This window comes from Podarcis tiliguerta (assembly GCF_965153285.1).
Source record: "Podarcis tiliguerta genome assembly, chromosome: 5".
Lineage (NCBI taxonomy): Eukaryota > Metazoa > Chordata > Lepidosauria > Squamata > Lacertidae > Podarcis > Podarcis tiliguerta.
Genome location: NC_139538.1, coordinates 36,482,612 through 36,494,175, shown reverse-complemented (window position 1 = coordinate 36,494,175; position 11,564 = coordinate 36,482,612). Strand labels below are relative to the sequence as shown.

At 44.8% G+C, this 11,564-nt stretch overlaps 1 long non-coding RNA gene across 5 annotated transcripts; it reads right to left on the bottom strand.

The window, feature by feature from the left end:
- Positions 1-1,864: 1,864 nt before the first annotated feature.
- LOC310677602 lies at positions 1,865-8,556 on the bottom strand. Of its 5 annotated transcripts, none has more exons than XR_014511321.1 (4): positions 8,487-8,556; positions 7,497-7,560; positions 3,788-3,993; positions 1,865-2,569 (listed from the first exon to the last, which is right to left on the bottom strand). It is a non-coding gene; the product is annotated as an uncharacterized lncRNA (long non-coding RNA). The 5 variants fall into 5 exon arrangements; XR_014511324.1 differs by lacking the exons at positions 7,497-7,560; positions 8,487-8,556 and adding exons at positions 6,521-6,884; positions 8,000-8,072; XR_014511322.1 differs by lacking the exon at positions 8,487-8,556 and having other exon boundaries at positions 7,497-8,472.
- Positions 8,557-11,564: the final 3,008 nt, after the last annotated feature.

The window sequence follows — 11,564 nt, the reverse complement described above, 5'->3', positions numbered from 1 at the left end:
TGATAGAATAATCATATTAGTGTGATGCTGAATTGCATCCCTATACTTGGGTCGCATTGCTCTGTTGAGAATTTAGGGGGGCCAGATCAACGTGTCAGGAATCAAGGATCTTTAGGAAGTTTGACGTCTGAAACTAAGAGCCTCCACCGTACCCTACAAAAACTATAATGTTCCTAAGCAAGCTGCAGTTCTTTAAAAGAAGGCAAATCCCCCTTAAAAACAAAGGACATCTGGCAACCCCCATCAATGCTATACAAAAGTTACAGCTGCAGCCGTGGCATAAAATAAATTGGAAAGCATTCTAAAATGTGGGCTTTTATTGAATTAAATATTAACATAAATAACAAAATGACTACAGAATTGGATGTGGTATTGATTTAAATATTTAATCTGGTAAAGGAAACTATGCAAGGGAGGGAGGGGGATGCTTGTGGTTCTTCTTGCTGTGCTCTGTTTGCTGCATATGATTAGGAGCTTCGTGGAAATTAAAAGTAGAAGATCAGAGGGTTCTGATGAAGAATCACCCGCATCCTGGTTGGTGTGGGGTAGACTTCCACGGCATGGTGCCCTCCAGATGTTTTTGACTACAACTTCCCCCGGCTCCAGCCATCATGGCCAAAGGTCGGGGATGATGGGAGCTGTAGTCCAGCAACATCTGGAAGATACAAAACTGGGGAAGGCTAGTGAGGTGGGGCGTTTTTTTTTTTTATCTCCTACCCTCCTCCATAACATTGTGAAAATCTGGGCCCACCTGGTACATACGTTATCAGAAATTTAGTAGATATATGTAAATATATGGATTTGTAAATTTTATTTGAAGAGCTTTGTATCCCACCATTAAAATAACCTGAGACCAGTTTACAAGATGTCAAGTCAAAAAGTCCTTCCCCATTTTTTGTTCCACTAGGTTGAGTAAAAATAATTATTGCATGTAGAAGCTGCAGTATTTGTACTGGATCAATGAATGTATCTATATTCAGTTAAGGGGCAGGACCTCTTTTGATTTAGCAGATCGGGTCAAGGGCTTTCTGTTTTCACTCAAGCTCCAAAATGCTGGGAAATTTCAGCAGTTAAGGACCATACCATTAACAGACATGCTATTTATGCAATATTGATATGGCATAGTATCCTGTCCTGTGGTTAGTTCTAGATTCACCTCCACCTTGGAGCTGGATTACTGTCTGTTGCAGAGGAGTGGACCTAAGTCTCTGTTCACTGAAATACACATGCAGATTCTAAACAACTGAAGTTACCATTCCACATTACAAGTACCTAACTGGCAACCAATACCATTCCTTTAGGATCATAGAGTTTGAAAGGACCTTGAAGCTCATTTAGTTCCAGAGTGGTTTAACATTTGATCCTTCTTCCCAGGGACTGCTGGGAATTGTAGCTCTGTGAAGGGAATAGGGCTTTCCTAACCATTCTAAGCACCATGAACAAACTACAGGCCCCAGGATCCTTTGCAGGATGCCATGACTGTTTAAAGTGGTGTGATACTGCTTTAAATGTATAGTGCAGATGGGTCTAGTGCCAGCTGTGCCACACTGAAACATGTGCAGGTGGGTTTGTTTTTGTAGTGTAGTAGAAATAAGATGTGTGCACAATGCATATGCCATAGGCTACAGGAAAGGATAAGAAGTTATATGACGGGCAGTTTCTGAATGCTAAGCCCATCACTTTGGTGAAGAGGAGCAATGAGCTGTTTATGAGTAAAGAGCCTCATTCCTGGGGCTCAAGGAAAGAGTAAACTGTAAAGCAGTGATGGACACACCAAATTAATGCTTAAAAGGAAAGTGGGATAATTCATCCCACCCCAATCTGCTTCAAATGTGCAAAGCCTTAGCATATATATCAGATGAAATAAAATCTAGTTTTGTTTATTATCATCATTATCATTATTATTTACACACACATTGCCAACATCTACCAGCTGGGAGATGAAAACGGTAATATATGCGTATTTGATTACTGATAGATTTTAACAAGGATTGAATTGCAATGTTTGGATTTTCACTGAAGCACAGAGAGAGAAATGAAATAGAAAGAGGGACCTATTTAGCATATGTGGGTTCATGTGATGTGGTTTCAAGGGGAAATCTTGCAAGAGCAAAAGGGGGCTAATGATACTCTGCATTGTACTATGTGGTTTCTGCACATACAATTTGAATTTGAAAAGTATTCAAGAGAATAACATGTTCTTAAACAAGAGAAAGTAAACATTGCTGAAGTTCAAGAGATGCTGCTTTGTTGAGAAACTGAGCAAAGAAAATAAAGAATGGACAATCAAGGGGAGCAACTGGAGCATAACCACATCTTTAACAAACACAGCTAAATCATCATTGATGCAATAGCTGTTGAGGCATCTGATGTACCATGCCGTCCATTTTGTGGAATCAGTTTCAGCTATTGATGCTTGAAGATGCAGACAATTTTCTTGCAGTTGTGTGGTCTACTACGTGGTCTCTTGACCCGTGCTCACTGGTTTGTGCAAGCCATGGAGGGTTGACTAGGTAGAACCAGGGTGCTGCATGATAGGATGGTCCCCAAGAATGTGGTAGTGCAGCCACTTGGGGAGGGGCAGTGAAATGAACCCAGAGGTTTATGCCAACTACCACCAAGTCAACAATGCACTTTTCTTTGGCAAGTTGATTGACAGAATGGTTTAGCTGTCTCTCCCTGTTGAATATCAGGCTGTAAAGTACATGGATAGGCTCCTCCATGTGATCAGAAGCAAGACTGATTGCTAAGGGCTTATGATCATGTGGTAGAGCAGGCACAGGCAAACTCAGCCCTCCAGATGTTTTGGGACTACAACTCCCATTATCCCTAGCTAACAGGACCAGTGGTCAGGGGTGATGGGAGTTGTAGTCCCAAAACATCTGGCGGGCCAAGTTTGCCTATGACTGTGGTAGAGGATACTAAGCATGTTCAGCTGCATAGTGGCTGGTGCCTATTAGATCAAGTAGCGAAGAAGGCAGGGAGACCAACAGTACGTGAAGCCAGAACCAGTGTCAGGCAAAGAAAACTGGTGCTTTCTCCGTAGTCATTTTGGTGCCAAATAAATTCACCCAGTCCTTTTAGCAGTTTTAAATCTGGGCTATAAACTACTTTATGCTGCCTCCTTCAAGAATTTCCTTGAACTTTTATGGCTGATTGTTGGCTTCCTGTTCTTATTATTATTTATTATCTTGCTTAATATTTTGTTGTGAATTGCCCAGGGAATGTTCTTTAATGGGTGGCAATATAAATCTTAATAATAATAACAACAACGGCTTAGCCCCCGCGCCAAATTGCCGGTCTGCTCTCAAGTGGAGAAATGGGCCTATTCTGAACAGGCTGCCTCCAAAGTAAGTTCTTCTTAAGGGAATAACCTTCTCTCTCTCTCTCCATCTTCTCTCAGAAATGCTTCTCTCTCTGCGCTTTCTGATGCCCCCGTGTCAATCTCCATCTGTGTCACGGCCTCTTTTGGAGTGGGTGGCAGAGAACGTAGAATATTAGGGAATATATTGAGTTTGAAAAGTTGCCCTGCGTGGGGACACACTAGCAAGAGAGAGAAATCAGAAGGGGAGGGAGAGGGAGATGGCGAGGCTGAGCACTGCTAAGGCTGATGAAGAGAGACAAGGAGCAGTCAAGAGTGACGAAGAGTGACCAAGGAAAACCAAGGCAGCAGCCGAGGAGTGCAGGGGACTTATTGAGATTCGGAGGCACCAGAGCGGAGCAGCCGACTGTGGCTGCTGGCAGATGCTGAGCAGTAAGCGGGATTTACAGACTTCTGTCTACTTACCAACAAGTTATTTCCAGGCATTGCTTCTCGGCTGGGATGGAGTTTTCAATCACGATGCATGAGGTGGGTCTAATTCCAGGGACTCCTCGCTGAGTATGACCTTAGGGCAGGAGGATTGTTGAGTGCCTCACCTCAGCAGGCTGCTGCTTGAAAGGCTCCAGACTCAGATGTTACTTCCCCTGAATTGCTCATGGCATCCTAATATACTGAGGCCGGGACAGCATGACTCAGAGACGGATCAGATTTATATTTTAAAAAGCATAGGCTACAGTATTGGTCCATAAGGAGTTGGGGTTGGGGGTGGGAAAATTCTCCAAAATCTATAGTTAGGCAAGGCCTAAGGCCCACCCAAAAGTCACAAAAAGAGAATAAGCTTTCATGTTCCCCAGAATTCTTCACCGGGCAAGATGTTGCACAGAGCAAGCAGGGCAGATGGGGAGGATAACTTTTTAAAAAATGTACCAAAATTTTGCCTGATATTGTAACCATAGGAGTGACATGTAAACTCAGAGCCAAGATGGAGGTTACAGGCTGAATAAGTCTCTGCTGGATGCTACAGATATCAGGTTGCACATCTAGGATTGTGGGGCTAAAGTTGCAGACATGCCACACATCGAAAGCACATTCAAAACACACACAGAATCTCGGAAACTGAAGTTTGCCGCTGAACTACAATTTCCAGTACCCTTAACAAAATACAGTTCCCAGGCTTCTTCCAGGTGTGTCTGTGTTAAATGTACTTTAAAGGTATAGTGTGTAGCCAAAGCAGCAATGACTGCTCCCCATTATTTAAAATAAATGCCTGACCTTGGCTATTCCCCAGGTCCAATGCTTTGTGTGAAACACACAGGCTCCTGATCAAGCAGAAATTTATAAAATGATCAAATTGTTTCTCAAAGACTATTGATGAAGAAAAAAAAAAAAGAGGAAGATCATAGAACTGTAGAATTGGAAGGGACCCTAAGGGTCCAACCCTCTGCAATGCAGGACTCTCAGCTCAAGCATCCATTAGTTAGTCCAGTGTCAAGGGCAGCCAACAGTAATGCTTGCACTGATCTCCAGCCATTGATCCTCAGTCAGTCCTGAGACCCCTACTGGTCAGCAACCTGCCTGAAGTTCCTGTGTGATTCCTTCTGTGCCCATCCACTGACACAACTGTCTTTGAATGAGTCTGTCTGTGAGTTGTTGAAGATAAGATGGCCATAAAGTGCCTGCCTGTTTGGCCTATAGAAAAACCTTTTAATCCAGCTCAGTTTCTGTTCACTGAGACTTCCTTCCTAATACTTCCAGGCTTAGAACAAACAAGACAAAAAAATTCATTTGCCCAATTAGCAATTGCGTGGCGAGTTCCCGCCCCCCACCAAGGATAAATAAAGACACCAGACACCAGAATTTAAGGTTAAATGGGCAAATTAGGCCACAACTTTATTGAATTCGGGAATGAGAGGCATTGGCTTAGGCATTGGTCCTATAGACTATCTGGCTCCAGCCCATTTGCTGGAGACACGGGAAGGGTTAACACCATAGTGGGGAAGTCTCCTGCTGAGGCATGTCAACTAGGAGCTCCCCCGGGTCACCGCTCGGGGGCGTGCCTTAGGCCCACACCTCCATAGGCTTCGGACAGGCCCACGCCCCCCGGAGTCCTTTACCAGACCACCCTTCATTCTCTGGGGGGAGGTGATGGCGTTCCTCCACCCCCTCCCCACATCCTCTTAACCCCTTCTTACCAATGCCTAACCGCCAATGCCGAGGAGTTGTGATGAGTTGCTACGAGGTAGGCGAAAAACCAAATGGCTGCAAATCGCCAATTGGGAAAAATTCCTACCATGCCCCTTGCGGCGACAGACCGAAGTCCATAGCAGAGTTAGAAACCTACCTAAAGGGAGGGAGGGTGGGAAAACGTGGGTGCTAGCTGGCAAAAGAGGGCGAGCCCCAGCCGCGCCAGCCCTAAATAGGGCAGGCCACGCCCCCCCAGCCACCCGATTGGCTGGCTGGGTGGACAACGCGGCCGGGATTCCCCTGCTCTCACGGGGGCTGAAAGCAGCCCCCGCTCATGTGGGGTGGGCGTGAAGCCCGCAACCCCACCTCCTGGACAGGTCCGGAAGTGGCTTTGTGTGAATGACTTTGAAAAAACAATTTGTAAGCAAAAGGGATTTGGTTTAAGCACCCTTGCCCCCTGCTGCAATCCAGATCTGGATCAGGCCACTTGTGTCTGCTATCTCCATTGTGTGTGGGGTGGTGGTGGTGGTTCACATTCCCTCCCATGTCTGCAATTTACTTGTAAAAAGTCATTCAGTCCATTAGCAAGTGAGAAAATACTGTCACATCTCACCTGGCCCTTAACTCCTCCCTTGTCAGCCCCCCCCCCCCAGACTCACTTGCCCCGACTTTGCAACACTAGTACTCCTATTGGCTTACCTGACTGGCTACTAGATCCTATGCTGAAGAGTGACATATGCATCCCATAATACTGCTGCTACAAAATAACCATAACAGCAGCCAGTGTAGTATTGGGGAGTGGGGTAGAATGTTGGACTAGGACCTGAGAGACCAAGGCTGAAATCCGCTATCAGCACACAAATCCCCTTACCCCATACCCCCATGATGGAGAGATTTCTATTTAAAATTATAGAATTTTTCACCTATACATATGAATTAACATATGCAATTTTTATGCAAATCACTCTCCTTTCTTTGTCCTCTCTTTCGGTGATGCATAAGTGGCCACCCTACCTTTGAGAAGAGCTTTGTTGCATCCCATTAGCAAAGGTCCTGGCCATGATCAGATGCCTGTTACCTACCTGTCCAAGGCTACTTAGCTACATTATTATTTGGCAATGATGACACAGATGCTCCTGCATGAATCCCAGATGGGCTCTAAAGGAAAGTGAGTGCTGCCCTGCAGGGCATGAGCTTGGCAGTGTGTGAGGAAACCATTCCGTGCTGGCACGTCCCATTTAAGCTCTTAAGCTTCTGTTTGATTTTTTGTTGTTGTAGAACATGGAACTGATTAAAATAAAATAAAAATCTCCTTAAGCCTGAGTGTAGATCCTGATGAATATTTCAGCTTTGGGTTCCTCTTCTGCTGTCTCTGAATCTGGAAAGAAGAAGAAAAAAATAGCAGATCACAGTCTACATAAATAAATAGGAATCGAAGAGCTCCAACCTGAGCAAAGAGTGCTGTGTGTATGTGTGTGTGTGTGTGTGTGTGTGTGATCATGCTGTGGATACACACTCACTATTTTGAGCACACAGACCAACTTGATGCCCTCCAGATGTTTTGGCTCCTCCACCCCCTGTGGGCCAACTTTGACAGGCCCAGCTGTCAATCATATGATGTCATAATGTTGTGCCCTTCTTCATGTACCTCCTCCTAGAGAGGTACAGAGGGTGGCAACATGAGAACGGGCCTTTTCTGCGGTGGCTCTCCATTTATAAAATCCTAGGGAGGTTCACCTGGCGCCTTCATTATACATCTTTAGGCACCAGGCAAAAACACTCCTCTTTAACCGGGCCTTTGGCTGATTGACATCCAGTGCCCTTTTAAATGTGTTTGGGTAGGTGCAATTTAAACATACAGTCAGGAGGGGGAGCAGGAAGAAGACATTGGCTGGATCTACATGGAGCTTTTTAACGTTATTAGAACGATATTGGATACCTTGTTCTGAAACGTCACAGGGCATACTGGTAAAATAAAAATGTTCCTTACCTTGTTTCCTCCATAACAACACACTTTCTCATACTGCCAGTTCCTGGTTGCTCTGCAGCACCCTCTAGTGTCACATTTTGATAACGGATTATTAATGTTACAAGCAAAATGTAATGTGTCCAAATCCAGTATGATAACCGTTCCTTATCCCTTCTTTAACGTTATAAACCATGAGTATAGATCTGACCGTTGTGTCTTCTCCATTCCTCCCAACCCACAACAAGGTATGTGTGTGTTCTTAATCCTGTTGAGTACTCCTTCCCAAGCAGCTTCCCTGTGTGGAAGGCATGCTTGCAAATGAGCAAGGAAACATGGATTTTGGAGAGTGCTGTTTCAGGGGCGGGGAGGAGAGTTAGGTGGTGAAAAGAAGAGCTCAGGCAGAAAAGGAGCACCCCACATCCAAAGGCATCTGTGGCATTTGCCCGTTCATTTGAAAATGTCTGTACAGGGGGAGAGAAAGAGTTAATAGGTAGACCAATAGAAAAGCCAGAGGCGGAGCCTACCTGTTTATAAAAGGGCTTCGCCCGAGGTTTGGGTTGGTTGGTTTTAGTTAGTCGGTTGGGAAAAGGCAGTTAGGAAAGCAGTTGGCAGACAGATGGAATTAGAGAGACAGTTAGTTCTTGTGTGAGAGGAGGTAGAAGAGTTAGAGACAGGATAAAAATAAGACTAAGAAGGTAAAGAGTAACAACGTTTTGAATGCAGTTAAAGTTTATTTGTGTCTGCAATAAGCTACACTCTTCTTTGTTAACTTAAGAACCTGACTGAGACTAAGTGATTTACCGGGGAGGACCTGGTTGGTGGCAGCGGATTAGTGGTGTACGGGTCAATAGTCCGTGAGACGACCGGGGGCTCCATATGAATGCCACAGCATCCACTACCACCACTCCTGCCTTCTTCTGAGAGATGCAACAGGCTCAGATGCTCCCTCCTACACTCCCAGGCCTTTTCATTCATGGCATCTCTTTCCCCCCACCTGCTCCTCCTACCTACCCAACTCTGCCCTCCAGCCCTAGATTGTTCTGGGTGGCCCATTCCAAACTGTGAAAATCTAGGGCTGTCACCACCTTACTCAACTGAAACCGAGAACCTCCCACAGAAAAGAATTCTGATTCAGTTCAGGGTTTGGTTGAATCAAATACATAGCCCTAGTATGTGGTCCCTATAAGCTTGGCTGAGAAGGAAATGTGGCCCTCAGGCTGAAAAGGATTCCCTGCCTCTGATATAGGCAAATGGGCTGCCCAATCCCTATACATCACAGGCCCGATCCTTATTTAAAGGGGGGGGGGGGAGTATTGTCTAGTTTGGCCCAGAACCATGCTTCTGTTTTCCCTATGGTCACTCGCAGGGAGGGGACAGATCAAGGCTGAGATTTCCTTTCTTTTCTAAAATGACTTTCAGACCGTAAGAAAAGCACAAGCCATAACGTTTTGTCATGATGACATACCTGTGAATATCTATACATCTAACATGATCAGCGTGGGGTAGTTTGGTCTTGACCCTTTTGCTAAATGTCCCTGCATCTCATCTTGCATCTGGGGGAAATTTCTCTCTGCCACAGCCTTGAATCAAACAGACCACAAAGTGATTTCCCAAAGCATTAAAACAAAAATCATAAAAATCAGAGTGCTAAAAAACATGCTGTGCACCCACTGGATGCATCTACATGCACAGTAGGCCTCCTCCTAAGCTGGAGGATTTCAGCAACAATCTAAATCTAAAAATAACTGTATACAATAATAATTACACTTTAGGGACATTGCTGGAAGAGGCGGGGTGGGTCTTTTGTTTCCCATTGGCTGGTGTTTAAACATATGGATTTCACATGGCAAACACACCAACAGCCACTAGGGGGCACCCGCTTACCTCAAACTTTTCTTTTTTAAGAAAACGGAAAAATATCTATAATATTATAAGTGCTGACTGGAGCATACAAAGTGAAGGGAGATGCCAGAATGCCTTTCCTGCTCCCTCTCCAAACAGCGAACACTCACCCTCCTGCCTGCATTATCTAGCTGTAGACTCACACCTCTAGCCAGAACGCAAGTTCCCCAATTATTTATGCTGCAAGCGTCCTTTCACAAATATACCGATTGCATAGATATTCGCTTAGCAGTAGGAAGGCTGGAGATTAGCTTGAAAATACTCCACTGGTTGCAGTATGTCTGCACATATGCATGCTAGTTGACTTTAAAATGGAGCAAACCACATTTAGCAGCAAAGGTAGCTATGGAAACATAACCAAAATCGTTCCAGCACCTTTCGTGCCGAGCCAATTCTTGCAGCCAGAGAACACTGTCGAGGGAGGAGAGAATATTGTTTCTTATAAATAATACAATGCAAGGTGTACTGCAAACAGAATCGATATTATTAGCAGCTTGAAGTGGAGATGCTTCAGGCTAACGTTCTTAATAGACAAAATTCTGATTCCTGAAGAATTAATTGTGCTGAAAGGCTGCCTTTTGCTGGTTTTGTGTTGGTGTCCAGGCAGAAATTTCTCCAAATTTCTCCAATAAGTCTCTCTGCGTGTGTGTGTGTGTGTGTGTGTGTGTGTGTGATGAAAAATGGCACACAGGTACTCACCTCTTAATAAAAATGTCTTGCATGCCAACACAAAATGTCTTCCATGGGCAGCATAGAGGGCATAGAGCACCATCACAAAAAAGCACTGCATATTTACTTCCTTCTAGGGGAGAGGTTTAAAGGCAGGTGTGTGCCATAAAAAAAAAAACACCCTTGTAGACTTCAGCAGATTCCCCAAGCGTCCCTATTTTCCAGGGATAGTCCCTGATTTACAGAAGCCATCCCGATTTCTGATTTGATCCCGGAATGTCCCGCTTTTCTTTTGTTGTTTAGTCATTTAGTTGTGTCTGACTCTTCGTGACCCCATGGACCAGAGCACGCCAGGCACTCCTGTCTTCCACTGCCTCCCGCAGCTTGGTCAAACTCATGTTCATAGTTTTGAGAACACTGTCCAACCATCTCATTCTCTGTTGTCCCCTTCTCCTTGTGCCCTCCATCTTTCCCAACATCAGGGTCTTTTCCAGGGAGTCTTCTCTTCTCATGAGGTGGCCAAAGTATTGGAGTCTCAGCTTCAGGATCTGTCCTTCCAGTGAGCACTCAGGGCTGATTTTCTTAAGAATGGAGAGGTTTGATCTTCTTGCAGTCCATGGGACTCTCAAGAGTCTCCTCCAGCACCATAATTCCTTAGGACATCCCTATTTTCACCAGGGAAATATTGAAGATTATGGTAGGGCATCCCTATTTTTTTCAGTGGAGAAATATTGGAGGGTGTGCTTCAGTCTTGGTACTTCAAATATTTTGGGCCTAATGGCACATTCAGCCGGACAGAACAGGAAATGAGTTTTATCCAAGGATCAGGTCAACCTGCATCTCAGAGCTATATTGCAAGGGAGAAGCTTATAGACAGACTCATCCCTGTCACTTCCATCCTGGAGCACTGCAAGGAGAAAAGCGCCTTCCGCAATGGTGGATATGTCCTTCATTGTTGTGCATCGTTGTTGAAAATAAATAGATCTCCTCCCACCTAATGTTTTATTGAAAGTGAATGGGGCAGTCATGTGACACAACGTAATTTTCTGCCCTGTCACTTGAGTGCAATAATAATAATAATAATAATAATAATAATAATAATAATTTATTATTTGTACCCCGCCCATCTGGCTGGGTTTCCCCAGCCACTCTGGGCGGCTTCCAACAAAGACCAAAAATACACTAAAATGTCACACATTAAAAACTTCCCTGAACAGGGCTGCCTTCAGATATCTTCTGAATGTCAGGTAGTTGTTTATCTCTTTGACATCTGATGGGAGGGCGTTCCACAGGGTGGGCGCCACTACCAAGAAGGCCCTCTGCCTGGTTCCCTGTAACCTCACTTCTCACAATGAGGGAACTGCCAGAAGGCCTTCGCCGCTGGACCTCGGCGGCCAGGCAGAAAGATGGGGATGGAGACGCTTCTTCAGGTATAATCTTCCATACCAGATGAAACAGTATTTCAAGGGTTATCTGGGATGGTGTCCACTTTCCATATGTCTTGTAGCAAACATACAG